Raw genomic sequence first — 6,500 nt, 5'->3', positions numbered from 1 at the left:
CTGCAGGCCGACACTTTACCCACTGAACAAAACTGGCTAGGGCTCTATGGCATTTTCATGCACCAACTACAGGCCCAAAGCACAAAATTCATGCCTCAGCCCCCGCCACTGCAGCTTTATCTGCAAGGTCATCCAGAAGGACGTATGGTCTAATTAGCATATTGCACTTTTATTATTATAGATAATGAACTCTCAGAAAGAGAATCTAAAAGAATTAAACATTGCAATAAAAAATTAAGATACTTGGGAATAAACTTAACCAAGAGGATAAAACACCCATATTCAGAAAACTACAAGACTTTGATAAAAGAGATAGAGAAACATATAAGCAAGTGGAAGAATATACTGTGTTCATCCATGGGTAGAATCAACAACATTAAAGAGTCCATATTACACAAGCAATCTATAGAGTAAATGCAATCCATGTTAAAATACCAACGACATATTTCACAGATACAGAAAAAAAAATAAAACTCCAAAATTTATACGGAACCAAAAAAAAATATTTCAAATGGCCACATCAATCTTGAACAAGAAGAACAAATTTGGAGGAATCACTTTACCAAATATCAAGTTATACTAAAAAGCTATTGTACTCAAAATAACCTGTTACTAAAACAAAAACAGGAACATAGATCAATTGAACAGAAGAAACCCAAACATTGACCCAAGCCCTTATGGTCAATTTCTATTTGACAAAGGAGGGAAGAGTATACAGTGGAGTCAACACAGTCTCTTAAATAAATAGTGTAGTAAAATCACACAGGTACATGAAAAAAAAAATGAATCTAGACCATCCAGTTACACCATATAGAAGAAAAAACTAAAAATAGATTAAAAGACTTAAATGTAAGTCATGAAACCATAAAAAAAATTAGAAGAATCCACAGGCAGTAAAATCTCAGACATCTCTCATAGCAATATGTTTATCAACACATCTCCTGGGGCAAAGAAAAAGATAAACATGGTACAACATCAAAAAGAAAAACTTCTGCACAGCAAAAGAAACCATCAAGATAACAACAAGTCCACTATACAGGAGAACATATTTGCCAATGATACAGCCAATAAGGGGTTAATTTCCAAAATATATAGGGAACTCACACAACTTAACAAAAGGAAGACACATCTTATCTAATAAAAGAGAAAGATGCAAATTGAACATACCTCCCCTACACCAACAAGCCACGCTCACCAGCCAAAGCCCACCAGCCAATCAGGAGTGAGTATGCAAATAAATCCAACCAAGATGGTGGCGGCTACAGAGCTGAAGCAAACAGGAGGCTTGGGTTGTCCCTGGTGATGGATGAAGCCGAGCTTCCCGCCTTCCCCGGCCAGCTGTGGGCTCCGCTCAAGGCTATAACGTTTCAATTATAGAAGATAAATAAATCCCAGATAACTGTTTCCAGCTGGGCATGGCCTCCGCTCAAGGAGGGTCTAGGAGCCTGGGTTGCCCCGGGCCGTGGCCAGCAGGCAAACAGCCATCAGCACTCACCTAGGCTGGCCAGGCACCCCCAGTGGGGACCTCCACCCTAAAGGGGGTGTGGCCACCCTGAAAATGGCCCTCAGCTCCTCACCCAGTCTGGCCACACCCCCATGGGCTGAGGGACCCCACTGGGGAGACTGACCAGCCTGAAAGCAGGCATCAGCCCCTCACCCAGGCTGACCAGGAACCCCAGTGGGGACCCCCATCCTGAATAGGCTGTGGCCAGACTGAAAACAGCCCTAAGCCCCTCACCCAAGCTGGCCAGGCACCCCAGTGGGGATCCCCACCTGAAGGGGGTGTGCCAACCTGCAAACAGCCATCAGCCCCTCACCCAGGCTGGCCACACCCTCATGGTGTGAGGGTCCCTGTGTGGGGGCTTGGCCAGCCTGCAAACAACCATCAGCCCCTCACCAAGGCTGGCCAGGCACCCAAGTGGAACCCTCCATCCCGAAGGGGGTGTGGCCAGCCTGAAAACATCCCTCAGCCCCTCACTCAGGCTGGAAAGGCACCCGAGCGGGGACCCCCGCCCTGAAGGGGGTGTGGCCAGCTTGAAAACAGCCCTCAGCCCCTCACCCAGGCTGGCCACACACCCCCAGCGGGGACCCTCACCCCATGGGGCCTGGCCGGCCAGCAAACCACCACAGGCAACTCGCCCAGGCCACACCATGCCCCAAGGGAACCCCCACCCTGATCCGGGACACCCTTCAGGGCAAACCAGCTGGCCCCCCACCCATGCACCAGGCCTCTATTTATACTAATAAAAGGATAATATGGTAATTAGACTGGGAGACCTTCCTAAGACCTTCTGGACATTCTTTTGGACAAAGCCATGGTGGCGGGGCCCAGGTAGAGGCAGTTAGAGGTCAAAAGGGGAGGGCAGTTGTGGATGATCAGGCTGGTGGGGGGTGGTGCTGTTGGGGGTAAGCAGGCCAGCAGGGGGGCCAGTTGGGGGCAAGCAGGCCATCAGTGGGCATCAGTTGGAGGTGATCAGGACAGCAGAGGGGTGGGCAGTTTGGAGTGAGCAGGCCAGAAGGGGGTCAGTTGGGTGTTAGCAGGCCAGTGGGAAGGGAGGGTGGGGGTGAGCAGGCCAGCAGGGGGGGCAATTGGGGGTGATCAGGCTAGTGGTGGGGGGCATTTGGGGACAAGCAGGCCAACAGGCAGAATGGTTAGGGGCAATCAGGCAGGGAGGCAGGCAGGTGAGTGGTTAGGAGCCAGCAGTTCCCAGATTGCAAGAGGGATGTCCGACTGCTGGTTTTTGCCTGATCTCTGTAAACGGGCAGTAGGACATCCTTCAAAGGGTCCCAGATTGGAGAGAATGCAGGCCGGGCTGAGGAACACCCCTTCCCCCGTGCACAAATTTCATGCACCAGGTCACTAGTCCTAGCTAATAACAGGGAAATGTGCAAATTAACGGTCACTTCGTCACAAAGATAGTGTCACCCATAGCCACAATATGGCAGCACCAGTCCCCTCAGGCCTGCTGGAGTCCCCAGTCCTTTTAGCCCGAACTGATTACTATGGAATGTGGGCTGAGAAGGTTTTCAGGAAGTGTGAGAAGCAAGCCTTGGTGGGATCGAGGGAGAGGCGACGGGCTCAGGGCCGCTGCTGCCCGGGGAGGCCCTAGGAGTTCAGGGCTGGGGAGGAAAAGCTGCTGCCGCTGGCCCAACGCCAGGTCCCTGGTTAAGGAAGCAGGTCCAAGTTGCAGCCATGAGGCCTTGTGGGGCTGTCTCACCCCAGACCATCATGGCTGAGCTCTGGCAGGGGTGGCGAGGGCCTCCAGGATCACTGTCTGCCCCTGGGATCACTGTCTGCCCCTGTGCCACCTGCAGACACTGGTGGAGCAGGCGCAGGTTGAAAATGGGATGCCTGTGCCCCGCCCCACTGTGCCCCAGTCCCCAGCGAGAAGAGGGCAGCAGAATGGGGGTGCAGCCTCAGGACCCCGTTAGGAGGCACTGGGGCTTGGGAGGTGCTGGGTGAAACCTGCAGATGTGCTACAATGAAGAGGTGCTGAATTGCCAGGATGCTGAGTGCCAGCTGCTGGAAGCACAAAAAGGTGCAGACGATGCAGCTCTCACCGATGCTGAGCTCAAAATTTCATCGACAGCCTGATGGATGAAATTGCCTTTCTGAAGAAGGTGCATGAAGAGGAGATCACTGAGCTGCAGGCGCAGATCCAGTACAATCAGATCTCCGTGGAGATGGACATGTTCTCCAAGCCTGACCTCTTTGCCCTGCTCAAGGACATCTGCACCCAGTACGAGAAGCTGGCTGCCAAGAACATGAAGAATGCCAAAAAATGGTTCAAGAGCCACTTTACCATGCTGACTGAGAATGCTGCCAAGAACACTGAAGCAGTGCGCACCGCCAAGGACAAGGTGTCCGAGAGCCACCTGCTCAAGGCCAAGACCCTGGAGATCGAACCATGCTGGGGCATGAACGAAGTGCTGGAAAAGCAGCTGCAAGAGCTGGAAGATAAGCAGAACACCAACATTAGTGCTATGCAGGACACAATCAACAAATTAGAAAATGAGTTGAGAACTACAAAGAGTGAAATGGCATGATATTTAAAAGAATACCAGGACCTCCTCAATGTGAAGATGGCTTTGGACATTGACATTTCAGCTTATAGGAAACTCTTAGAAGGTGAGGAGACCTGGCTCAGTTTCACCATTATGGGAAGCATAGCCAGCGGTTACTTCCATTATTCCCAAGCCTTTGGCCAATCTGCCTACAGTGGTTTACAGACCAGCTCCTGCTTGATTTCTGCTCGTTCCTTCCCTTCTTAATACACAAGCCATGTCCAGGATGAGCAGATTGAGGTGGAGGAGACCATCGAGGCTGCAAAAGCCAAGGAAGCTAAGGATGAACCCCCCTCTGAAGGAGAAGATGAAGAGGAAGAGAAGGAGAAGGAAGAGCCTAAGGAAGAGGAAGGAGAGGAAGAGGAAGAAGGTGCCAAGGAAGAATTTGAGGACACAAAGGAGGAAGAGGGAGGTGAAGGTGAAGGAGAAGATGCCCAAGAAGCTGATGATGAGAAGAAAGATGAAGGTGCTGGGGAGGAGCAAGCAACCAAGAAGAAAGATTGAGCCCCCCTTTCCTTAATTATTTCAGGAATAATCCTCCTGAAACCAGGTCAACTCTATCACCAACCAAGCAGTTGAGTTCACGATATTACATGAATTAAGAATTCAATATATGTAACATTCTGAGGTGACTCAGGTTGGACATTAATTGTTGCACTATGACTTTTCTCCTTATGCACAGTATCTTTTTGCTTGCAGAGTGGCTTCCTGGCTTGCTGCCAGCCTGTGCATGGTCCACGCTTATGAGTTCAGGATCTATGGCAATGTGAATAATTCAGACGTTTACAATAAAAACACATGAATACATGAATTCACTAATGTTAATGTTAAACTTAATGGAAAAAATAGTCCTTTGAATCTTTGTTGGTTAGAAATTAAAGACCTCAAATAATGTGCAATAAACAGTAAATAAAGTTACACTGAATGACAAAAAAAAAAAAAAATACATCAGGAGCCAGGGAACTTTCAAAGAACTGAGGAACCATTCCCAAACCAGAAAGGGAAGCCACAGGGTGTATATTATTGCTACAAATACAGTATTTCCTACTACTTACAATATATACAATGTAATGTATTAGATGCCTTCCTATCACATGAAGTATGTATTCTCATTCTAATACTGGTAGATGTGTTATAGTTATGGTGGTAGGTCATATCCTATCTATACTAATAAAAGGATAATATGCTAATTAGACCATGAGACCTTCTGGACAAAGCCATGGTGGCGGGGCTGAGGCCGAGGCTGTTAGGGGTGATCAGGCCAGGAGGGGAGGGCAATGGGGGTGATCAGACTGACGGTGGGGGGGGGCAGCTGGGAGCAAGCAGGCAGGCAGGGGGACCAGTTGGGGGTGAGAAGGCTGGCAGACAGGGTGGTTAGGGGCAATCAAGCAGGCATACAGGTGAGCGGTTACGAGCCAGAGGTCCCAGATTTCAAGGATCAAGCCTAAACTGGCAGTCGAACATCCCCCGAGGGATCCCAGATTAGAGAGGGTGCAGGCCGGGTTGAGGGACACCCCATCTCATGCACGAATTTCATGCACCGGGCCACTAATAATCCAATAAAAAAGTGGAAAAAGGACCTAAATAGACACTTATCCAAAGTGGACATACAGAAGGCCAAGATACATATAAAAAATCCTGAAATTCACTAATCATCAGAGAAATGCAAATTAAAACTGCAATGAGATATCACCTTATACCTGTCAGAATGGCTATCATCAACAAATCAACAAAGTTAAGTATTGGTGAGGATGTGGAGGAAAAGGAACCCTGGTACACTGTTGCTGGGAATGCAGACTCATGCAGCCACTGTGGAAAACAGAATGGCATTTCCTTAAAAAATTAAAAATAGAACATCCATTTGACCCACTGATCCTACCTCTAGGAATATATGCTAAGAAATGGGAAATTTACAATAGTCAAGATTTGAGAACAGCCTAAGTATCCATCAGCAGTTGAGTGGATAAAAATGCTGTGGTACATTTACACAATGGTATACTACGAAGCTCTAAAAAAGAAAGATATCTTACCATTTGCAACAGCATGGATGGACCTGGAGAGTATTATGCTAAGTAAAATAAGCCAACTGGAGTAAGATAAGTATCACCTGATCTCACTCATCTGTGGAATCTAATAATCAACATAAACTGATGAATAAAATAGAACCAGAGACATAGAAGCATGGAACAGACTGGAAAAATTCAGAGGCAAGGTGCATTTGGGTGGGGGGGGGGTCGAGTAATTAACAGGGAAATTTGCATGCATGCACACATAACCTATGGATACAGACAATAGAATGGGAAGGCCTAGGATGTGTTGGTATGGGGTGGATGGGTTCAATGGGAAAAAACATACACACAAACAAATGGGACATCTGTAATATTTTCAACAATAAAGATAAATTAAAACTAATAATAATATTTAAAAATGACAAT

At 47.7% G+C, this 6,500-nt stretch overlaps 1 pseudogene; it reads left to right on the top strand.

Moving 5' to 3' along the window:
• The first annotated feature begins 3,463 nt into the window (after positions 1 to 3,463).
• LOC118653457 lies at positions 3,464 to 4,569 on the top strand (annotated as a pseudogene).
• Positions 4,570 to 6,500: the final 1,931 nt, after the last annotated feature.

This window comes from Myotis myotis, unplaced genomic scaffold (genome assembly GCF_014108235.1).
Source record: "Myotis myotis isolate mMyoMyo1 unplaced genomic scaffold, mMyoMyo1.p scaffold_m19_p_4, whole genome shotgun sequence".
Classification (NCBI taxonomy): domain Eukaryota; kingdom Metazoa; phylum Chordata; class Mammalia; order Chiroptera; family Vespertilionidae; genus Myotis; species Myotis myotis.
This window is presented reverse-complemented; position numbering and strand designations above follow the sequence as displayed.